Source organism: Panulirus ornatus, chromosome 33 (assembly GCF_036320965.1).
Source record: "Panulirus ornatus isolate Po-2019 chromosome 33, ASM3632096v1, whole genome shotgun sequence".
NCBI lineage: Eukaryota > Metazoa > Arthropoda > Malacostraca > Decapoda > Palinuridae > Panulirus > Panulirus ornatus.
The window spans coordinates 4,200,670-4,226,913 of record NC_092256.1 but is presented as its reverse complement, the minus strand read 5'-3'; the positions used below and the strand labels follow the sequence as shown (position 1 = coordinate 4,226,913).

The window sequence follows — 26,244 nt, the reverse complement described above, 5'->3', positions numbered from 1 at the left end:
GCTCTCTCATCCACAACAGACTTCATACTTGCCCCCCTTTCCAAAACTCTTGCATTCACCTCCGTAACAACCCCATCCATAAACAAATTAAACAACCATGGAGACATCACACACCCCTGCCGCAAACCTACATTCACTGAGAACCAATCACTTTCCTCTCTTCCTACACGTACACATGCCTTACATCCTCGATAAAAACTTTTCACTGCTTCTAACAACTTGCCTCCCACACCATATATTCTTAATACCTTCCACAGAGCATCTCTATCAACTCTATCATATGCCCTCTCCAGATCCATAAATGCTACATACAAATCCATTTGTTTTTCTAAGTATTTCTCGCATACATTCTTCAAAGCAAACACCTGATCCACACACCCTCTACCACTTCTGAAACCACACTGCTCTTCCCCAATCTGATGCTCTGTACATGCCTTCACCCTCTCAATCAATACCCTCCCATATAATTTCCCAGGAATACTCAACAAACTTATACCTCTGTAATTTGAGCACTCACTCTTATCCCCTTTGCCTTTGTACAATGGCACTATGCAAGCACTCCGCCAATCCTCAGGCACCTCACCATGAGTCATACATACATTAAATAACATTACCAACCAGTCAACAATACAGTCACCCCCTTTTTTAATAAATTCCACTGCAATACCATCCAAACCTGCTGCTTTGCCGGCTTTCATCTCCCGTAAAGCTTTTACTACCTCTTCTCTATTTACCAAATCATTTTTTCTAACCCTCTCACTTTGCACACCACCTCGACCAAGACACCCCACATCTGCCACTCTATCATCAAACACATTCAACAAACCTTCAAAATACTTACTCCATCTCCTTCTCACATCACCACTACTTGTTATCACCTCCCCATTTGCCCCCTTCACTGAAGTTCCCTTTTGCTCCCTTGTCTTACGCACTTTATTTACCTCCTTCCAAAACATCTTTTTATTCTCCCTGAATTCTAATGATACTCTCTCACCGCAACTCTCATTTGCCCTCTTTTTCACCTCTTGCACCTTTCTCTTGACCTCCTGCCTCTTTCTTTTATACCTCTCCCACTCATTTGCATTTTTTCCCTGCAAAAATCGTTCAAATGCCTCTCTCTTCTCTTTCACTAATAATCTTACTTCTTCATTCCACCACTCATTACCTTTTCTAATCAACCCACCTCCCACGCTTCTCATGCCACAAGCATCTTTTGCGCAATCCATCACTGCTTCCCTAAATACATCCCATTCCTCCCCCACTCCCCTTACCTCCTTTGTTCTCATCTTTTTCCATTCTGTACTCAGTCTCTGCTGGTACTTCCTCATACAAGTGTCCTTCCCAAGCTCACTTACTCTCACCACTCTCTTCACTCCAACATTCTCTCTTCTTTTCTGAAAACCCCCACAAATCTTCACCTTTGCTTCCACAAGATAATGATCAGACATCCCTCCAGTTGCACCTCTCAGCACATTAACATCCAAAAGTCTCTCTTTCGTGCGTCTATCAATTAACACGTAATCCAATAACGCTCTCTGGCCATCTCTCCTACTTACATACATACACTTATGTATATCTCACTTTTTAAACCAGGTATTCCCAATCACCAGTCCTTTTTCAGCACATAAATCTACAAGCTCTTCACCATTTCCATTTACAACACTGAACACTCCATGTACACCAATTATTCCCTGAACTGCCACATTACTCACCTTTGCATTCAAATCACCCATCACTATAACCTGGTCTTTTGCATCAAAACCACTAACACACTCATTCAGCTGCTCCCAAAACACTTGCTTCTCATGATCTTTCTTCTCATGCCCAGGTGCATATGCACCAATAATCACCCATCTCTCTCCATCAACTTTCAGTTTTACCCATATCAATCTAGAATTTACTTTCTTACACTCTATCACATGTATATATATATATATATATATATATATATATATATATATATATATATATATATACATGGTGTGCGAAGTGAAACGGTTAGGGAGCATAGTTTGGTATACAGAGAAGAGGTAGGGAAAAATTTGTGGAAGATGAAAGCCGGCAAAGCAGTGGCAGTGGAATTTATTAAGAAAGGGGGTGACTGTGTTGTTGACTGGTTGGCAAGGATATTCAATGTATGTATGAATCATGGTGAAGTGCATGAGGATTGGTGGAATGCATGCATAGTGCCATTGTACAAATGGAAAGGGGATAAAGGTGAGTGTTGAAATTACAAAGGTATATGTTTGTTGAGAATTTCCGGAAAATTATATGGGAAGGTATTGAGTGAGAGGGTAAAGGAAGGGAAGAACAGTGCAGTTTCAGAGGAGGTAGAGAATGTGTGAATGAGGTGTTTGCTTTGAAGAATGTATGTGAGAGATACTTGGAAAAAAAGATGGATTTGTACGTAGCATTTATGGACCCGGAGAAGGCATATGATAGGGTTGATACAGATGCTTTGTGGAAGGTTCTAAGAGTATATGGTGTGGGAGGTAAGTTACTAGAAGCAGTGAAAAGATTTTACCAAGGATGTAAGGCATGTGCATGAGTAAGAAGAGAGGAGAGTGATTGGTTCCCAATGAATGTCAGTTTGGGGCAGGAATGCGTGATATCTCCATGGTAGTTCAATTTGTTTATGGATAGGGTGCTTAGGAAAAAGAATGCAAAAGTTTTGGACAGAGGTGCAAGTATGCAGTCTGTTGTGGATGATAGGGGTTGGGAAGTGAGTCAGTCGTTGTTCCCCAATGATACAGCGCTGGTGGCTAATACAGGTGAGAAACTGCAGAAGTTGGTGACTGAGTTTGGTAAAGTGTGTGAAAGAAGAAAGTTGAGAGTAAATGTGACTAAAAGCATGGGTATTAGGTTTAGTCGGGCTGAGGGACAAGTTAATTGGGAGGTAAGTTTGAATGGAGAAAAACTGGAGGAAGTGAAGTGTTTTAAATATCTGGGAGAGGACTTTGCAGCAGATGGAACCATGGAAGGGGAAGTGAGTGACAGGATGGGGAGGGGCCAAAGGATCTGGGAGCACAGAAGAATGTGTGGAAGACAAGAACATTATCTCAAAGAGCAAAAATGGGTATTTTTGAAGGAATAGTGGTTCCAACAATGTTATATAGTTGTGAGGCATGGGATATAGATAGTGTTGCACAGAGGAGGGTGGATGTGTTGGAAATAAAATGTTTGAGGACAATATGTGGTGTAAGGTGGTTTGATCGAGTAGGTAATGACAGGGTATGAGATATGTGTGGAAATAAAAACAGTGTGGTTGAGAGAGCAGAAGAGTGTGTATTGAAATGGTTTGGACACATGAAGAGAATGAGTGAGGAAAGACTGACAAAGAGGATATATGTGTCAGAGGTGGAGGGAAGGAGAAGCATGAGACCAAATTGGAGGCGAAAAGGAGTGAAAAAGATTTTGAGTGACTGGGGCCTGAACATACAAGAGGGTGAAAGGCATGCAAGGAATAGAGCAAACTGGAAAGATGTGGTATACCGGGGTCGACGTGATGTCAATGGACTGAACCAGGGCATGTGAAGCATCTGGGGTAAACCACAGAAAGTTTTGTGGGGCCTGGATATGGAAAGGGAGCTGTGGTTTCAGTGCATTACATTACATCTAGATTGGTTGCTCTTTAACTGACAATCTACTTCTGACAAATCTATGTAAAAGTTTAGGATTTTCACCTACCTTCTCCACAATATTCTTTTTAAACTTTCTCTGATCCTCCTTTCCTTTCCTGCTATACTTGCTCATTGCTTGCTTATACCTTACATGAGCTGGCTGGCTGGAATGTCACCTATAATCTCTGCCACCGTATACCTCAAAGCTCCTATGCTTTATGAATTCTTTAGTTAAACCTACATTCCCTTTCTTAACCTTCTCTTTGTATTTCAGGCTAGAGATACACATGCTTCCATTTCTCAGCTGATAATTTCACAGAACCCTTCACCATAATACCATGGTTCCAGGCTAATGAATTCCATATTCCAATCTATACAAATTGAAATTAAGTTTTGTGCAGTTTCCACAATTGTATCGCCTCCTCAAGTCCTGTCTCATATCTTTTAACTTCCTCTTTTACTAAATAATCAAACTTGAGCATTAGATGATCACTTTTTCCAAGTGATGTATCATATATGATATTCATTTTCAATAATCATGCTAGTCTGTGAAGATAAGATATAAAAGGGTGAATTACTCCCTCGCATCCTAGTGTGTTCATTGATATGCAGGTATAGGAAATTTTCCAGTTCACACTGTAAAGACATTATGTCTCCATGATTCCCTGTCACCATGAGAATCTAAATGCCTCCAGTGTATCTCCTTACAACTGTTATTCCCTTTATCAACACCTCACCTTCCTTGAGAAGTGCATGTTTTACTTTTTAAGTACTATCCTGACTGTTCCTTTGTCAATAATGTCCTATTTGTAATCATGTACTTGTACTAAATGAGGGGTGGAGTTTTATATTGGTGGAGCCCCACCTCTTGAACATTCTCTTGTATCATACAGCTTCTTGAATTTATGTAGGGTGTCTGTATCAACCACATCCTCATTCATTATAATCCACCATGCTTATACTATAAAAGTACATCTTTACATCTTTAACAAGTTCTTTGCTTCATTTCATATGTTCTGTGGTTCCTCTATCCCTTCATCCCTCAAAGAACTGGTCCATTTCCATGTCATCAATCTGTTTTAAAAACCTAAAGGTTGAAATCAGGTCACCCCTCATTCTTCTCTCTTCCACGGTGGGAAAATCTGATTCCCCTAGCCTTTCCCTACAACTCACTTCTCTTAATTCTTTTACCATACCAATTCTGCTGCCCTCCTCTGCACCTTCTGTATCAGCTCTTTGAGTTTCTTTAGGGTTGTTGATGAAACTTGAGAAAAACATTCTAGTTTTGGTCTTATGTAGGATAAGAGAAGCTTGCTAAATATTTCCTTATCCATATACATGAAAGTTATTCTAATATTTGCCGGCAGACAGTTTGTTTCATTAACTATTCTCCTAATGTGGGACTCTGGCAACAGTTTAAGGACAAAGTCCTTCTCACAAACAGAATCCTAAAGCTTATTTCGTGTTAGACAATAAGCATATCAACTCCTTCTCTCATTCTCTCCCATTCTCATTACTTTTTATATATTCAGGTTGAATTTCATCAACCATGTAGCAGACCAACATTGGAGTCTGTTTAGGTCCCCTTGTAAATTGATGCAATCCTCCTCCCTTTCCACCTCTTTCATGACCTTTGCATCATCTGCAAACATATCTAAGTTTGACTTCAGACCTTCAGGCAAGTCATTTACTCTACTGGTTACCTCAACCCATTTGGAAAAGGCTCTTCTACTGTGCATCCTCACTTTCCATCCACTGAGATAATCTTCTGTCCACTGAAGGAGTTTTCCCTTATTCTTGCCTAATAGTCATGTTTCTTCATCAGCCTCCTGTGAGGTACAATGTCAAATGCTTTCTAGTAATCCCAACTACTATTTGAGTGTTGGGGTAAGGAGTTTTCCACTTGTGTTGTCCCATCTCTTTACATCTATGTATGTTTACATATTTACACACCCCAACCTAATCCATGTATCCATTTATCAACAAGCCCCAAGGGCATGGTAATAAGCTGGGATTGATGGTAGACTGACTGCCACACCCAAGACTCTAATTCATGAGTGGCCATGCCAACTTATGGTCAATAACACAAACAGTTACACCATGGAGACCCAAATATGTATAGAAAGGGAGTTTTACACTCATAGGACCCATTTCTTGAACCTTCTCTAGTCATAAAACCTCTTAAAACTTATGCATGCTGTCTGCATTAACCATGCCTACAGTCATTATGTTCCATTCATACACCACTCTTATACTATAAAAATAATTCTTTGCATCCTTTTCATTAAATTTCTAACTTAATTTCATATCATCTGGTTACTCTATCCCTAAATCTCTGAAAGATCTGCTCACTGTTCATGTTGTTAATCTCTTCTATAAACTTAGACGTTGTCATCCCTCGCTCTTCTCTCTTCTGAGCCTCTAGCCTTCCCTTATAAATCAGCTCTCTTCATTCTGAAACCATCTTTGTTGCTCTCCTCTAGACTTCCTCTATGGCTTCATTGTGCTTCTTTAAGGGCAGTAACCAAACCTGAAAAACATATACTAGATTTGGTCTTTCATAAGATATAAATTATTCATATTCATTATACTTAACCGTCGTCTCCTGCATTAGCGAGTTTGCTCAAGGAAACAGACATGACGAGGAATGGCCCAACCTACCCACATACACATGTATATACATAAACGCCCACACACGTACATATACATACATATACATTACAACGTATACATTCACAGACACATACATATGTACACATGTACATATCCATACTTGCTGCCTTCATCCATTCCCGTCGCCACCCTGCCACACACAAAATAGCATCCCCACCCCACCTCCAGGGAGGTAGCACCAGGATCAGACAAAAAAGGCCACATTCATTCACACTCAGTCTCTAGCTGTCATATGTAATGCACAGAAACCACAGCTCCCTTTCCACATCCAGCCCCCACAGACCTTTCCATGGTTTACCCTAGACACTTCACATGCCCTGGTTCAATCGAATGACAGCACGTTGACCCGGTATACCACTCTACTCCTTGCACACCATTCACCCTCCTGTATGTTCAAGTCCCAATTGCTCAAAATCTTTTTCACTCCATCCTTCTACCTCCAATTCAGTCTCCCGCTTCTTCCCTCCACCTCTGACACGTATATCCTCTTTGTCAACTTTCCTCACTCATTCTCTTCATGTGTCAAAACCATTTCAACACACCATCTTCTGCTCTCTCAACCACACTCTTTTAATTACCACACATCTCGCTAACCCTTTTATTACTTACTCGATCAAACCACCTCACACCACATACTGTCCTCAAACATTTCATTTCCAGCACATCCAACCTCCTACGCACAACCCTATCTATAGCCCATGCCTTGCAACCATATAACATTGTTGGAATCTATTCCTTCAAACCTACCCACTTCTTCTCTCCGAGATAACGTTCTTGCCTTCCACACATTCTTCAATGCTCCCAGAACCTTCACTCCCTCCCCCACCCTGTCACTCACTCTCGCTTCCATGGTTCTATCCGTTGTTAAGTCCACTCTCAGATATCTATAACACTCCACTTCCTCCAGTTTTTCTCCATTCAAAACTTACCTCCCAATTAACTTGTCCCTCAACCCTACTGAACCTAACAGCCTTGCTCTTATTCACATATACTCTCAACTTTCTCCTTTCACACACTTTACCAAACTCAGTCACCAACTTCTGCAGTTTCTCATCCGAATCAACCACCAGCGCTGTATCATCAGTGAAAAACAATTGACACTTCCCAAGCCCTCTCATCCACAACAGACTACATACTTGCCCCTCTCTCCAAAACTCTTGCATTCACCTCCCTAGCCACCCTATCCATAAACAAATTAAAAAACCATGGAGACATCATGCACCCCTGCCACAAACCAACATTCACTTACAGCCAGTTACTTTCCTCTCTTCCTACTCACACATGCCTTACATTCTAGGTAAAAAATTTTCACTGCTTCTGGCAACTTACCTCCCACATCATATTCTCCTAAAAGCCTTCCACAAAGCATCTCTATCCACCCTATCATTTGCCTTCTCCAGATCCATAAATGCTACATACGAATCCATCTGTTTTTCTAAGTATTTCTCACACACATTCTTCAAAGCAAACACCTGATCCAAACATCCTCTACCACTTCTGAAACCACACTGCTCTTCCCCAGTCTGATGCTCTGTACATGCCTTTACCCTCTCAATCAATACCCTCCCATATAATTTCCCAGGAATACTCAACAAACTTATACCTCTGTAATTTGAACACTCACCTTTATCCCCTTTGCCTTTGTACAAACCACACTGCTCTTCCCCAATCTGATGCTCTGTACATGCCTTTACCCTCTCAATCAATACCCTCCCATATAATTTCCCAGGAATACTCAACAAACTTATACCTCTGTAATTTGAACACTCACCTTTATCCCCTTTGCCTTTGTACAATGGCACTATGCATGCATTCCGCCAATCCTCAGGCACTTCACCATGAACCATACATACACTGAATATCCTTACCAACCAATCAACAACACAGTCATCCCCTTTTTGATAAAAATAGCTTGTTAATTCCTTATTCATGTAATTGAAAGCTATTCTGATATTTGCTAGCATACAGTTTGTCTCCCAAACCAGAGGTAACTCTCAATTAACATGTATTTGATTTATGCCATTTACAGAATAACACACATGACCCATCACACCAGGATAAATTTGGCATACCACAAATCATCACTGGGCAAGTTGAATGTTTATGTGGCATTGCCAGCACCATGCAAGAAGCATACATATGCATGGTTGGATAGTCGATACCCATGGAGTAATACAATATTTTGTGCTGCAGTATACTGTATATTGCATGTGCTTTGCACTTTACATCATGCCACCAAAGTGTCTTTAAAGTTCTTTCTGGTACCTGTGGTGCTAAGAAGTATAAAGCTATCACCAGTGAGATTAAGATGGATGTACTCAAATGTTATAAGAGATGTGAATGAACAGCTGATTTTAATCACACCCTTGGACTTAGGAAATCTACTTTATGGAGTATTCATGATAGTTCAAAGAAGATCAAGGAAAATGCCAAGAGTGGAACATCTATCAGTGAATCTAAGACCTCGTATTACCAAAGATCAATTATAGAGGGAATGGAACGAATGTTGAGCATACAGATCGAACACCAAACTCATGAAAATATTCCCTTGCATTCTTTTGATATGAGCAAAAGCCCAGAGTAAATATGATGATCTAGCAGAGAAAGAAGGAGCAGCAAAGATATTTCAAGCAAGTCTTCATTGATTCATAAATTCTAGGAAACATTACAATTACCACATCAAGATGACTGATGAGGCTGCTGATGCTGATGCTGTTGTTGCCAAAAATTACACAGGGACCCTAAAATCCATTATTGGGAAGGCAGTCATTCTCCTAAGCTGAATCTTTATGTATGCATTTTGGTTTTTTGAAAAGAATACCTTCGAAAACATACATTTCCCATGAAGAGAAGACTGCAATAGCATTAAAAGTTTTATATTTTCTGTTTTTATAACTAAAATTCATAGTACAGTATTAATGTATGAATCTAGCTACATAAATCTCTGATGCCCATTCCCTCTGGAAAATATCAAGGGGGTGATTGCAGCACATGAGTTTCCACTTATCCCTGTTCTTATATACACCCACCCACCCAGCGTACACCATACCATGCATTCTTCCAACATTCTCCCCCTCCAATAGTCTTTTACTCTATTTCCTCATGTCACAGGTAGTCTTCCTCTCACACCAACCCCTTTAACTGTAACCTTCTTGTAAACTCTCCATTGTGCATTCTTTCCATCTCAAAGTATTATGTTTCAGCCATTCTACCTCTCTACAAATTCATCTTGCATTCCCTGCCATGCCAAATCTCTCTTAAATCCCCCTCTTTAATTTCTTCCTTCCATTTAGTCATAACACATGCTACTCTCATATAACTCATTTCCACAGTGTGGATTCTCAACTTCAGTAACTCATCCCCTGTCCATGTTTCAAATATATGGGAGGACTATGCTGCCCCATAATCCTTTCTTCAATTTCATATCTATACCTCTACCAACAATGGGTGGCGGTTTAGGAGGAAGAAGAAGAACTTTGCTGTGATGATGCAGAGGACTTGACGACAAAATCAACAACACCAAAAGATTCGCCTCTGAATAATGGATGGAAGCATAAGCTATCATACAGAAGAGTTTTTATGACAGAAGTCTAGTGAACAAGAGCCGCATTGAGTCATGAGGATGTGAGTCAGAGGATCATCTCGTCCCCATCACATCATTCAGAGCGATACCAGTTTGCATCAGCCTGCACTCCTGCCTGCAGTAGCATGCTTTCTGACATGTTTCATGAGCTACTCTTCGCCAACAGAACTACCTTGGCCCACCAGTGATGCTACTACATTTGTGAATCAAGAACCATTGCAACACAAACCTCGCCAGGTGGTAGAGTGTCCCGCAGTGTATCGAGACAGACTTCCCCAGAACTTTTTTTTAAAGGGGAAGTAAATGTTTATAGTTGTGTTACTGGAGTGATAGTTTTCATACATGGTGCTTTGACAAGAAAATAGTGAAATTGGAAAAAATGTAGCTTAGACATTGAAGCTTATTGATACAGTGGTTAAATTGATGAGAACTACTATTGACGTTTGTGTAAATAAATTAAACATTTCCTTTTTTCCATAGCCAGAGGTTGAACCATTATGTGACATTCATTTTTTCATTTCATTTCAAGCTAGAAGTTTCAGTTTTCTAAATTGTTTCTTACATTTTTCACATGTATATATATGTATGTGTGTGTGTGTGTGTGTATGTGTGCGTGTGTGTGTGTATGTATGTGTGTGTATGTGTATATATATATGTATATTATCCCTGGGGATAGGGGTGAAAGAATACTTCCCACGCATTCCTCGCGTGATCGTAGAAAGCGACTAGAGGGGACGGAGCGGGGGGCCAGAAATCCTCCCCTCCTTGTATTTTTTTAACTTTCTAAAATGGGAAACAGAAGAAGGAGTCACGCGGGGAGTGCTCATCCTCCTCGAAGGCTCAGATTGGGGTGCCTAAATGTGTGTGGATGTAACCAAGATGTGAAAAAAGGAGAGATAGGTAGTATGTTTGAGGAAAGGAACCTGGATGTTTTGGCTCTGAGTGAAACGAAGCTCAAGGGTAAAGGGGAAGAGTGGTTTGGGAATGTCTTGGGAGTAAAGTCAGGGGTTAGTGAGAGGACAAGAGCAAGGGAAGGAGTAGCAGTACTCCTAAAACAGGAGTTGTGGAAGTATGTGATAGAATGTAAGAAAGTAAATTCTCGATTAATATGGGTAAAACTGAAAGTTGATGGAGAGAGATGGGTGATTATTGGTGCATATGCACCTGGGCATGAGAAGAAAGATCATGAGAGGCAAGTGTTTTGGGAGCAGCTGAATGAGTGTGTTAGTGGTTTTGATGCACGAGACCGGGTTATAGTGTTGGGTGATTTGAATGCAAAGGTGAGTAATGTGGCAGTTGAGGGAATAATTGGTACACATGGGGTGTTCAGTGTTGTAAATGGAAATGGTGAAGAGCTTGTTGATTATGTGCTGAAAAAGGACTGATGATTGGGAATACCTGGTTTAAAAAGCGAGATATACATAAGTATACTTATGTAAGTAGGAGAGATGGCCAGAGAGCATTACTGGATTACGTGTTAATTGACAGGCGCGCGAAAGAGAGACTTTTGGATGTTAATGTGCTGAGAGGTGCAACTGGAGGGATGTCTGATCATTATCTTGTGGAGGCTAAGGTGAAGATTTGTATGGGTTTCCAGAAAAGAAGAGTGAATGTTGGGGTGAAGAGGGTGGTGAGAGTAAGTGAGCTTGAGAAGGAGACTTGTGTGAGGAAGTACCAGGAGAGACTGAGTACAGAATGGAAAAAGGTGAGAACAATGGAAGTAAGGGGAGTGGGGGAGGAATGGGATGTATTTAGGGAATCAGTGATGGATTGCGCAAAAGATACTTGTGGCATGAGAAGAGTGGGAGGTGGGTTGATTAGAAAGGGTAGTGAGTGGTGGGATGAAGAAGTAAGAGTATTAGTGAAAGAGAAGAGAGAGGCATTTGGACGATTTTTGCAGGGAAAAAATGCAATTGAGTGGGAGATGTATAAAAGAAAGAGACAGGAGGTCAAGAGAAAGGTGCAAGAGGTGAAAAAAAGGGCAAATGAGAGTTGGGGTGAGAGAGTATCATTAAATTTTAGGGAGAATAAAAAGATATTCTGGAAGGAGGTAAATAAAGTGCGTAAGACAAGGGAGCAAATGGGAACTTCAGTGAAGGGCGCAAATGGGGAGGTGATAACAAGTAGTGGTGATGTGAGAAGGAGATGGAGTGAGTATTTTGAAGGTTTGTTGAATGTGTTTGATGATAGAGTGGCAGATATAGGGTGTTTTGGTCGAGGTGGTGTGCAAAGTGCGAGGGTTAGGGAAAATGATTTGGTAAACAGAGAAGAGGTAGTAAAAGCTTTACGGAAGATGAAAGCCGGCAAGGCAGCAGGTTTGGATGGTATTGCAGTGGAATTTATTAAAAAAGGGGGTGACTGTATTGTTGACTGGTTGGTAAGGTTATTTAATGTATGTATGACTCATGGTGAGGTGCCTGAGGATTGGCGGAATGCGTGCATAGTGCCATTGTACAAAGGCAAAGGGGATAAGAGTGAGTGCTCAAATTACAGAGGTATAAGTTTGTTGAGTATTCCTGGCAAATTATATGGGAGGGTATTGATTGAGAGGGTGAAGGCATGTACAGAGCATCAGATTGGGGAAGAGCAGTGTGGTTTCAGAAGTGGTAGAGGATGCGTGGAACAGGTGTTTGCTTTGAAGAATGTATGTGAGAAATACTTAGAAAAGCAAATGGATTTGTATGTAGCATTTATGGATCTGGAGAAGGCATATGATAGAGTTGATAGAGATGCTCTGTGGAAGGTATTAAGAATATATGGTGTGGGAGGCAAGTTGTTAGAAGCAGTGAAAAGTTTTTATCGAGGATGTAAGGCATGTGTACGTGTAAGAAGAGAGGAAAGTGATTGGTTCTCAGTGAATGTAGGTTTGCGGCAGGGGTGTGTGATGTCTCCATGGTTGTTTAATTAGTTTATGGATGGGGTTGTTAGGGAGGTGAATGCAAGAGTCTTGGAAAGAGGGGCAAGTATGAAGTCTGTTGGGGATGAGAGAGCTTGGGAAGTGAGTCAGTTGTTGTTCGCTGATGATACAGCGCTGGTGGCTGATTCATGTGAGAAACTGCAGAAGCTGGTGACTGAGTTTGGTAAAGTGTGTGAAAGAAGAAAGTTAAGAGTAAATGTGAATAAGAGCAAGGTTATTAGGTACAGTAGGGTTGAGGGTCAAGTCAATTGGGAGGTGAGTTTGAATGGAGAAAAACTGGAGGAAGTGAAGTGTTTTAGATATCTGGGAGTGGATCTGGCAGCGGATGGAAACATGGAAGCGGAAGTGGATCATAGGGTGGGGGAGGAGGCGAAAATTCTGGGAGCCTTGAAGAATGTGTGGAAGTCGAGAACATTATCTCAGAAAGCAAAAATGGGTATGTTTGAAGGAATAGTGGTTCCAACAATGTTGTATGGTTGCGAGGCGTGGACTATGGATAGAGTTGTGCGCAGGAGGATGGATGTGCTGGAAATGAGATGTTTGAGGACAATGTGTGGTGTGAGGTGGTTTGATCGAGTAAGTAACGTAAGGGTAAGAGAGATGTGTGGAAATAAAAAGAGCGTGGTTGAGAGAGCAGAAGAGGGTGTTTTGAAATGGTTTGGTCACATGGAGAGAATGAGTGAGGAAAGATTGACCAAGAGGATATATGTGTCGGAGGTGGAGGGAACGAGGAGAAGAGGGAGACCAAATTGGAGGTGAAAAGATGGAGTGAAAAAGATTTTGTGTGATTGGGGCCTGAACATGCAGGAGGGTGAAAGGAGGGCAAGGAATAGAGTGAATTGGAGCGATGTGGTATACCGGGGTTGACGTGCTGTCAGTGGATTGAATCAAGGCATGTGAAGCGTCTGGGATAAACCATGGAAAGCTGTGTAGGTATGTATATTTGCGTGTGTGGACATATGTATATACATGTGTATGGGGGTGGGTTGGGCCATTTCTTTCGTCTGTTTCCTTGCGCTACCTCGCAAACGCGGGAGACAGCGACAAAGCAAAAAAAAAAGAAAAAAAAAAAACCTCTACCCTTCATTATTTTATCAATGGAACCAATGTTCTTTCAATCCTGTATTGCTCTCTCCCTTATCTTTCCTTCCATATCAACAAACTAACCCAAGTTAGTTTCCAAATACTTAAATTCTGTAACCTCTTCCAGTCTTTCTCTCCCCATATTTATAATACAGTTTAGTACACTTTCTTCTCTAACTCTATAGGGCTTTGCAAAATCTATACTTTCATGTTGTCTTCTTTCAAATACCATTTCCTTACTTTTATTCACATTTACTCTCAATTGCCTATACTTACAGACATCATAAAACACACTTACAACCTTCTGCAACTCCTCCTCATTCTCAGCAAACTACACAGTATCATCTGAAAACAGGCTTGTTACTAACCACCATACCTCACCACCACATTTCATTTCTGCATCCCTTTTTCCTAGTTTTGCTTTCATCTCTCATATTAATCTGTCCACATATATGTTAAAAGGCTATGGTGATATCATACAGCCTTGCTTCACACCCACAAGTATAGCCTTTCACACCATCCAACCATTGTCCCCCTACCCCATATATTCTTACCATATACCATAAAGCATTTCATTCAATCTATAACATCCTTTTTCTAAAACCATAAAAGCTGCATACAGCTTCTTACCCTCTGCTAGATACTTTTTCACAGTCATTCTCACCAGAAAAGTCTGACTCACACATTTCCCTACCTTTCCTAAAATGCCCTTGCTTCTAACTTATTCTGTATTCAGTCTCTTCTATCACTCTATCAGTCAACACTCTTCCATACACTTTTCCTGGTATACTTAGAATCATACCCCTACAATTGCTACATACATCCATAGCCCTTTTTTCCTTTGAATATGGGAACAATAATAGCTTTCATCCAATCCTCAGGCACAACCATCTTTTTCCATGCTAAATCACATATCAAATGCATCCACTCTTATCACACTTTCTCCTCCATACTTCGACATTTCAGCCATAATCCCATCCACTTTAGTTGCCTTTCCTACCTTCAACCTCATTACCACCCTTTTCACTTGAGCCCTTCTTACTATAGGCCCCTGCATTTGCATACTTTTCCTTCCATCCTTCATACCCATGCATGTAACAGCTACTGCCTCACCTTCTCCTACATTCATCATTCTTCAAAATACTTTTACATCTTCCTTTCAATTCCTCCTTTTGATTCAGCAACTCACCTTCCTTACATCTAACATTCACTTTTACCCCCTTACATGCACCTCTTTCCTTTTTACTTCCTTTCAGAACAGTTTCTTATTTTCCTTAAACTCTCCACTCAATCTTTTTGCAAAATTTTCATCAACACTTTCTTTGCTTTCCTCCATCATCCTCTTAACATTCTGCTAACACATCTGTTATTTTTCCCTCCTCCTTTACTGAACTACTGCAGGTACATTCCATTCAAGTAATCTACCATATGCCTTTTTCTTCTCTTCCACAGCATATCGAATATTATATGTGCACCATGCATTTCTGCTTTCATTCTTACAACTCATCCTTGTATCCAACTAATAATTCTACAATCTTAAACAGTCTTTTCCTGATCATCTTAAAACCTCATTCACATATGCCCACATCCCTACATTTACTGCATTTTACTCCTTTCTGATTCATCTTTTCCCGCACCAACACTTTTACCCCTACATTCTTCCTTATGCAATACCTCTACTTCTATCTGATCCTCACCTCCATAAGAACTTCAAAATGGTCAGAATCTACAAAGAATCCTCTCACAGCATGCAGTGGAACCTTTCTCAGCCTTTCATCCACAGCCACATAATCAATCAAACCCTTTTGTTCTCTTCCATCATTTCTCATTCACATATATCTGTGAATCATCTTGTGCTGAAAAAAGGTGTTTGTAAGGAACAAATTCCCCTTAGCAAAGACATCTACATGATAACTTCCATTCCCACTTACTCCAGGCACTCGCCAATTAATAACTATCTCACCAATTTCAACACATCATACCTCTGCATCAATATCACCCATTACAACCACCTTCCTATCCTTCTCAAACCCATTTATAATCATTCAAATTTCTCCAGAAACATTTCATGTCATCCTTACCTTGCACAATCTTCATATTCATTGGCACATATACACACACTTCCATGCATACTTTACAATTCCAATCTTTTCCTTCAGTCACACTATTCTTGATCCATTCCATCCACATTCTTTAACACCCTTCATACTCTTAAAGATACCACTATTGCACATCCTTCTTTCCTTCTTCCCTGATAATTCTCATTAAGTACATATATTATATGTCTAAAATTTCCAGGCACATGTATGCTGTAGTTTTCCAGTGTTATGTTATTTGGTATTGTCTTATCAATAACAAAACCCCATAATCTATCACTTACATTATTCAAGTTTTTGATATACATGACCATTCTTAAGAATGCAACTATAACATAAATCAAAAGGAACCTGTATTCTCCTAACATGGAGTTCTAGCAACAGATCAGGGACATACAGAATCTTGAAGCTTATTTTCTGCTAGATAATAATCATACTGAAGCCATCTTTCACTTTGTCTCATCCTCATTACTTTACATTTGCTCATGTTGAATTTCACTAACCATGTTTCAACCAACTTTGGAATCTGCTGAGGTCACTTTTTAAGCTGATTCAACCTTCCTTGCTTTTCACTTCCTTCATGACCTTTGCTTCATCTACAAACACATTCAGGGACAATTATGTATGTCCAGGACTGGGTTCACCGTCTTGTAGAACTCTAGGTCAGTTATATATGGCATTTTCCTAAAACCATGCTGTCTATCACTTAGGAAACTTCTCCTCCACTTGCTTTCTAATAATCTTTCACATAACCTTACAACCTCATATTCCTTATTGGGACTAGTCTGTAGTTCAGTAGTTCAGACCTGTTCCTCAACTCCTTCCTTGCCTCTCTCCAATGACATTTTGAATAGTAATTCAGGAGGTTTATCTGAAGTCTCTGTACACATTTTTAGTACATATGGTGAAATTTCACCATGATGATGAACCTTTTATGGGTCATCCTTATTGTATTCTACTATCTTTTTCTATATATCTCAATGATTTCTAAAACCCCCTTCCCATTCCATCTTACTGGCGTTGCAGCTATAGTGTCTTCCACCGCGAAAACACTTTTGAATTTGCTCTTTAGTTCCTCACATATCTTTCCACCATTTTCCACAATTTTTCCATCTGAATCCCTCAGTATGATAAGCTGCTACTTAACTGACTATTGACTCCTGATGAATTTATGGAAGTTTTGAATTTTCAACAGTCTTGTCCACCATATTCTTTTCAAAGCTTCTCTACTCTTCCTTTCTAATTCTATTACAATCATTCTGTGCTCTCTTTTATCTTGAAAATGCTGGCACATCTCGAAACTCTTTGCTTTATGACATCTTTTATTAAACCATTTCTTCCTTTTTCTTACTTTTCCCTCAGTATTTGTAGTTTAAGGTACCCAAACCTCTTTCACTGTGGATTTCACAGAACCTCTCACCACAAAGCCCTAGTTCCTGGCTACTGTATTCCATTTCCCAGTCTATAATACCTTAGAAATTGTGTGTGTGTGTGTGTGTGTGTGTGTGTGTGTGTGTGTGAATATCTATTTGTACTGTGTGGGGAAGGAATTTCACACTCATGGAGTCCCTTCTCTTGAAAGTTCTCAAATATCATACTAATCAAATTCAAGTATGCTGTCTGCATCAATCATATCAACAGACAGTTTATTCCTTTCATCCACCACTCAATAACATAAAGGTACTTTTTTACATCTTTTATAACAAAGTTTCTTATTCAATTTTATGTTATGTCCTTACACCTCTCAAGGACCTGTTCATTATCCACATCATCAATCTGTTTTAAAAATTACAGGTTGTGATCAGCTCACACCTTACTCTTCTCTCTTCCAAGAAGGGCACATTTAAAGTCTCTAGCTTCTCCCTGTGACTCACCTCTCTTAATTCTGGTACTGTAACATCTATGTTGCTCTCCCCCACACCTTCTCTACCAGCACTTTGTGCTTCTTTGAGTGCAGCAACCAAACCTGAAAAGAATAATCTAATTTTGATGTGCAAGATGTGAATAGCTCACTAAATATTTCTTTATCCATTTATGTTAATGACTACTTGTCATTAATGACTATTTGTCAGCATACAGTTTGTCTCCTTTACTGTTCTCCTGTTCTGGCATTCTAACAAAAGGTTGGGGAAATTGTGAAATTGTAAAGTCCCAAGTCTCTCTCACAAACTGATTCCAGCAGCTAATTTCCAATTATGTAATACTTATATCAAGGCCTTCTTTCATTGTGTCCCATCTCATTACTTTAAATTTACTCAGGTTGAATTTCATCAACCATGTATCACACCACACCAGCTTTGGAGTATGTCAACTTTTCCTTGTAGACTGATGCATTCCACTTCACTTTCTACTTCTGTAATAACCTTTGAATCATCTGCAAACATATTCAAGCAGGAGTCTAATCCTTATAGCAAATCATTTACATACATAAAGACTGATACAATCCACTTCACTTTCTACGTCCATAATGACCTTTGCATCATCTGCATACATATTCAAGCAGAAGTCCAATCTTTGTAGTAAATCATTTATATATATAAAGAAGAACAATAGCCTAAGAACCAAACCCTGCGACACACTTCTACTGACCTCAAAACCTTTTAAGAAGACTACTGACAAGTGTCCTTTGTTCCTCTCAATAAAGATAAACTTCAATCTGTTGAAACAATCTCCCCCTTATTCCTGCCTGAAAATCCAATATCTTTAACAGCCTCCTGTGTGGCATAGCGTTAAACGCTTTCTGACAGTCCAGATAGAAAATACTTCCAGCCTTCCCTTTAGGCTAAAGGAGCTATCTTTCTCTTAGAAATCTAATGGCAGGTTCAGGCCCTCCAGGTCCCTAGCTGCTAGCACCTGCAGAAGGCCAGATATTATATTACGCATACACCAAAGATCCAGTGAAGTGTTGTTGCTCCCACAATGTCAGAGAAGGCCAGAATGACAGGTTCACTGGAGTCATGTGTCATGAAGTGAGCCAGTGTCCTGTATCTGAGGAAGAGCTTCTGTCCTTTGTCAGGGATTGAACTATTATCACGTGCCAGGCATCATCACCATACACGAACAAAGATCACAAGAGCTTCTGGAAAAATTTGCCAGCTTGTTCATTTACTAAGAAGCAAATCTGCTGGTATATGATTCTTGGTTACTGGTTACCAGACTGAAAACAGACTTCCTCACCAATTATGAAATAAAACAGTACACTCTGTCTAAATATGTCAGAGAAAGCGAATTAAGCAGGGGTTTCTTGTTGTTATGGTTAACCTTAATCTTTAATTGACAAGACATAAAAAAATTGGAGCAGCAAACTTCAAATTTGATTCTCACAATTACAAAATAAATCCTATGAACAGTTTTGATGACCTAAACTTACTTAACTTAGAAAGGAAAATGCTTGGAGATTATTTGTTGAAAACTTTTAAAATCATCAAAGACAATCATTCTTCATCTATGCAACTATATCTTTCTATCTATCTATCTACCTATCTATCTGATGCCTGTTTCCTCCTGGAAGTCCTTCAAGGAGGTGACCAAGGCAATAGATTCTCCATAACTTGAGAACTCCAGTACCACTTCTTAGCCTTTAGTGCCTCACCCTTAAAAGGCCAATACCAGAGGGCAACTCTAATAAAGTGTTTGCAGAGGCTCCTACCTAATGTTGCTCCTGACTATTTCTACCTAATGCCTAATGTTCCTTACTAACTAGTTATATCTAAAGATTCTACCTAATGCTCCTGCCTAAATGTTCCTACCTACTACCTCTATTGATTTTGCCAAAAGACAGGGATAGCACACAGTGCTAACCACAGGAAAATCTACAGCAAAAAAGCTGTATAGGTTAAACATTGTCAAGTGTTATGTGTGACAGGGAGAGATAGTGTGTTTCGGGGCAGAATGCCAGTGGTCTACGTGTGGGTGAGGCAGAAAGAAAAAACCTGCTACCTGAGACAGAGGAGTGCAACTTGACAGCCACTGAACTGCTGGCTCTCTATGCAGCCATCACTAACCCTCCAACCTATTTACAAGTAAATAAGTCAAATTTCACTTGCAGTAATAGACACAAACCCACAAGCAAACATCTTACTTTGAGTAACACAAAGAACTTTTTTTTCACCAAAACACATCCAAGAATACAGGTACACCACTGAATTTCCAGCAGCTGATGGTTCAGCACCTCCTTTAGTACGGACAAAATTATGAGGGGGGAACTTAAAATTACCGCGGCCACCAGACTAGTTTACTGGACAGCCACAGATGGCGTTGTGTGTGTAAGGCATGCTTATTTACATCTTTTACACTGCACTTGGTGGTGATACCACAATTCTATGAGATTCTTAGCTTATTATGCTTAAATCTAACCCTAGCTATGTCTTCTAAGACATATGAGAGTGTCAGTCGTGGCGTCAAACGTAAACTCCAGTCCATATTGTTCCAAGATAAAGTAGAACTGTTGAAAAAATTGGACTGTGGTGTTTCAGTGCATAAGCTGTGTGACTTCTACAGCATTGGTTCGTCAACTGTCTATGATATAAAGCAAAGGGAGAAAATACTGAAATTCTATGCAGACAGCGATTCCAAGAAGCAAATGATGATTAGAAAAACTATGAAAGATGGTAAGAGCACTAAGCATATTCGAGTGATGATGGAATGGTTTCGACAGCGTTAGAGTGATGGAGTGGACTTGTCAGGTAGCATGATAATGAACCAGGTTAAGTTGTTCTATAAAGAACTTAAATTACAAAATGAGCATAACTATAGTAAAGGGTTGCTTCAAAGATTCAAGAAGCTTCATGGAATTTCCATAAATAAAGGGTGCCGAGAAAAGCAGTCTGCAAACCAAGAAGGAGCTGCCATGGATGCAGACGAATTTGCGAGACTCGTAGCTGATGAGCATCTCAGTCCTGAGCAGGTGTATAATGTATTTCATTTATTTATTCAATTTATATTTAATATTTGCTTAATTTAACTTTCTAGCAGTCCATGGTATACTTTAGACACATGGGAGATATATAATTAGTGGGTTAGAGGTGTGTTGATGAATTATCATTACGTGACCACAGTTGGTCCAGTAAAATGGAAAATGTGGAAAGGCTTTGGAACCAAGAGTGCCAGAAAATCGGTGGTGTATCTGCATATTTTCATTTGCTATACTCTGTTGCTATTTCCCACATTAGCAAAGTAGCTGCAAGGAAACAGACCCTACCCACCCACATACACATGTATATACATACACGTTCACACATGCACATATACATACCTATACATTTCAACGTATACATACATATACATACACAGACATGTACATATATATACACATATATATAATTCATACTTGCTGCCTTTATTCATTCCCGTCGCCACCCTGCCACACATGAAATGACAACCACCTCCCCCACACACGCGCGAGGTAGTGCTAGGAAAAAATGACAAAGGCCACATTCGTTCACACTAAGTCTCTAGCTGTCATGTATAATGCACCAAAACCACAGCTCCTTTTACACATTCAGGCCCCACAAAACTTTCCATGGTTTACCCCGGATGCTTCACGTTTACAGCATGTCAACCCTGGTATACCACATCGTTCCAATTCACTCCATTCCTTGCACGCCTTTCACCCTCCTGCATGTTCAGGCCCCAATCGCTAAAAATCTTTTCACTCCATCCTTCCACCTCCAGTCTGATCTCCCACTTCTCCTCGTTCCCTCCATCTCTGACACATATGTCCTCTTTGTCAATCTTTCCTCACTCATTCTCTCCATGTGACCAAACCATTTCAATACACCCTCTTCTGCTCTCTCAACCACGCTCATTCTATTACCACACATCCCTCTTACCCTTTCATTACTTACTCAATCAAACCACCTCACACCACATATTGTCCTCAAACATCTCATTTCCAACACATCCACCCTCCTCCACACAACCCTAGCTATAACCCATGCCTTGCAACCATATAATCTTGCTAGAACCACTATTCCTTCAAACATACCCATTTTTGCTTTCAAAGATAATGTTCTCACCTTCCACACATTTTCAACACTCCCAGAACATTCGCCCCCTCCCTCACCCTGTGACTCTCTTCTGCTTCCATGATTCCATCCACTGCCAAATCCACTCCCAGATATCTAAAACACTTCACTTCCTCCAGTTTTTCTCCATTCAAACTTACCTCCCAACTGACTTGTCCCTCAACCCTACTGTACCTAATAACCTTGCTCTTATTCACATTTACTCTCAGCTTTCTTCTTTCACACACTTTACCAAACTCAGTCACCAGCTTCTGCACTTTCTCAGCCGAATCAGCCACCAGCGAACAACAACTGATTCACTTCCAAAGCACTCTAATCCACAACAGACTGCATACTTACCCCTCTCTCCCAAACTCTTGCATTCACCTCCCTAGCAACCCCATCCATAAACAAATTAAACAACCATGGAGACATCATGCACCCCTGCCGCAAGCCGACATTCACTGAGAACCAATCACTTTCCTCTCTTCCTACTCATACATGTGCCTTACATCCTTGATAAAAACTTTTCACTGCTTCCAGCAACTTGCCTCCCATACCATATATTCTTAATACCTTCCACAGAGCATCTCAATCAACTCTATCATATGCCTTCTCCAAATCCATAAATGCTACATACAAATCCATTTGTTTTTACAAGTATTTCTCACATACATTCTTCAAAGCAAACACCTCTACCACTTCTGAAACCACACTGCTCTTCCCCAATCTGATGTTCTGTACATGTCTTCACCCTCTCAATCAATACCCTACCATACAATTTCCCAGGAATACTCAACAAACTTATACCTCTAATTTGAACACTCACCTTTATCCCCTTTGCCTTTGTACGGTGGTACTATGCAAGCATTCTGCCAATCCTCAGGTAATTCACCATGAGCCATACATACATTGAATATCCTCACCAACCAGTAAACAACACAGTCACCGCCTTTTTTAATAAATTCCACTGCAATACCATCCAAACCCGCCGCCTTGCCGGCTTTCATCTTCTGCAAAGACTTCACTTCCACTTCTCTGTTTACCAAATCCTTCCTCCCTGACCCTCTCACTTTGCACACCATCTCAACCAAAACACCCTATATCTGCCACTCTATCATCTAACACATTCAACAAACCTTCAAAATACTCATTCCACCTCCTCACATTCACCACTACTTGCTATTACCTCCCCATTTGCCCCCTTCACTGATGTTCCCATTTGTTCCCTTGTCTTAAACACTTTATTTACCTCCTTTCAAAACATCTCTTATTCTCCCTAAAATTTAATGATACTCTCTCACCCCAACTCTCATCTGCCCTCTTTTTCACCTCTTGCACCTTTCTCATGACCTCCTGCCTCTTTCTTTTATACATCTCCCAATCACTTGCATTATTTCCCTGCAAAAATCATCCAAATGCCTCTCTCTTCTCTTTCACTAAATCGTACTTCTTCATCCCACCATTCACTACCCTTTCTAATCTGCCCACCTCCAACGCTTCTCATGCCACAAGCATCTTTTGCACAATCCATCACTGCTTCCCTAAATACAACCCATTCCTCCCCTACTCCCCTTACATCCTTTGCTCTCACCTGTACATAATATATATTTTGCATCAAGTCATCAAATGACACCATTTGCAGCTCCACAGACATCAAATTCACAATTTTTTTTAATTAAGTCATCTATTTGCTTTTCTACTTCAAACTTCAACACAAAAACTTTGAAAGGACCTCATGGTCTGTTGTTGTTGTTTGCTTTTCTGTATAATTCTTAAAATCCTATCACTTTAATAAAACTGAAGGATTCCACCAGTTTTGGCCTGTGTGGATCTCAGTTAACCCTTATTACTGATATGACTGCCACTGAGTGATTCTTTTTTTTTTTTTTTTTTGCCGCTGTCTCCCGCGTTTGAGAGGTAGTGCAAGGAAACAGACGAAAGAAATGGCCCAACCCACCCCCATACACATGTATATACATACGTCCACCCACGCAAATATACATACCTACACAACTTTCCATGGTTTACCCCAGACGCTTCACATGCCCTGATTCAATCCACTGACAGCACGTCAACCCCGGTATACCACATCGATCCAATTCACTGTATTCCTTGCCCTCCTTTCACCCTCCTGCATGTTCAGGCCCCGATCACACAAAATCTTTTTCACTCCATCTTTCCACCTCCAATTTGGTCTCCCACTTCTCGTTCCCTCCACCTCCGACACATACATCTTCTTGGTCAATCTTTCCTCACTCATTCTCTCCATGTGCCCAAACCATTTCAAAACACCCTCTTCTGCTCTCTCAACCAAGCTCTTTTTATTTCCACACATCTCTCTTACCCTTACGTTACTTGATCAAACCACCTCACACCACACATTGTCCTCAAACATCTCATTTCCAGCACATCCATCCTCCTGCGCACAACTCTATCCATAGCCCACGCCTCGCGACCATACAACATTGTTGGAACCACTATTCCTTCAAACATACCCATTTTTGCTTTCCGAGATAATGTTCTAGACTTCCACACATTCTTCCAAGGCTCCCAGGATTTTCGCCCCCTCCCCCACCCTATGATCCACTTCCGCTTCCATGGTTCCATCCGCTGCCAGATCCACTCCCAGATATCTAAAACACTTTACTTCCTCCAGTTTTTCTCCATTCAAACTTACCTCCCAATTGACTTGACCCTCAACCCTACTGTACCAAATAAATATAAAAAAGTGAAAAGACTGAAAGATACACATCAACCCACCATATTAACAACATACTCATCTTCATCGCTGAATAATGAATGATCAGTTATAATTGATACTGCATATAAATAGTGAATTATAAATAAAGAACACCAATACCTTGATTAAAGCTCCAAATATGTTCCTGGAAAATAGAGCGCTAAGTGATACATTTATTTCTGGAGTCATTGTACCATTGCATAAATGGAGTGCATTTCTGATAATGTTTCTTTACCTATGAGACACATAAAGCATTATATTTGGGGTTACAGTTATCAATAAACACTTTATTACAGTAACATATCTTTACTAATAAATGAATAAGAAATATATAATGTACAATAATGTACCATGAATGACAATCATTTGTTTATGCAGGTAACTGTGTATTAACATTTTCATGTTATCTTTTATCTAGATTTCCTCATGTTTTCACTATGCAGACACAAACTATGAGATGCTATATCCACACTTACCATCATTATCATTCAAAAATCTTTTCCAGTTTATACTATTTAGTAACTCAAACATTTTCTTATGATTATCCTTGTTTCTCTTTTATTTCCCTTGGGTTACCACTGAAACAAGTCTCTTTACCATACTCCATCCTCATCATCTCATGATCACTCTTACCAAGCACTGGTTCATATAAACTTTGTGATGGTATGGTGTGTCTTCCTCTAACCCCCTCACACCTTGGTAATGCCAATGACGATATCACTCTCCAATCCTCACTTAAAACAGTAAATTTCTATGAAAAAAAAAATCACCTCTCTCCTTTACCCAAAGAGTATAAACTGGAGGAACATTTAAATATGGCCAGAAAGCCTATTTATTTCAGTTCAATTCAAAAATGTTATTTGCTAGAAAAAAGGGGCCTCACCCATAATTTGAAAATGCACCTGCATTACAATATTACCAGGCTCGACAGGTTTTGCACAAGGAGGCCTCACATAATTTCATGTATACATCATTTCCAAAATTTAGCAACTTCATTAATCCATTCTATTAATCTTATGGCACTATCTATTTTTTTCATGTTTATTTGTCCTTTCCTGCATGGCAAGGTAGTGCCAGCAACAGACAGAGAATAGCTGAAATCCACTCTAGCTGTCAAGTATAATGAACCAAAACCAGAGCTCCCTATGTACAATGAAGCCCCACAGACCTTTCTGTAGTTTCCCCAGATCACTTCGTAAGCACTGGTTCAGCCCAGTGCCCTCTCTATATCGCACTCCTCAAAACATTTTTCTCTCCATCCTTTCATCTCCAATTGGTTTGCCCCTTTTCCTTGTCCTGTCCACTTCTGATACATACATCATCCTCTCCAAATGTCTAAACCAGCTCAGCACATCCTCCTCAGTTTCCTCATCAACAATCTCATTACTACCACGCCTCTCTATTACCCTTTCATTTCTTGCTCAATCAACCCTCCTTATCACACCATATACTGTCCTTAAGCATAATTTCCAACACATTCGCCCAATTTAATGCCTTTTCATTATCCTCTTCCATACTTTCTCA

At 40.1% G+C, this 26,244-nt stretch overlaps 1 protein-coding gene across 7 annotated transcripts in view; it reads right to left on the bottom strand.

Annotated features, from left to right (window-relative positions):
• The window catches only part of LOC139759413 (uncharacterized), a 115,781-nt gene that overhangs the window by 37,610 nt on the left and 51,927 nt on the right, over window positions 1-26,244 (bottom strand). For 5 of the 7 annotated variants that reach the window (XM_071681501.1, XM_071681502.1, XM_071681498.1 and 2 more), the window contains 2 exons: window positions 17,847-17,938; window positions 5,973-6,150 (listed from right to left, as the gene is read on the bottom strand). The gene's annotated coding sequence lies outside the window, so the exon portion shown is untranslated. The remainder of the gene's footprint in view (window positions 1-5,972; window positions 6,151-17,846; window positions 17,939-26,244) is intronic. The other 2 variants (XM_071681503.1, XM_071681505.1) reach the window with 1 other exon arrangement.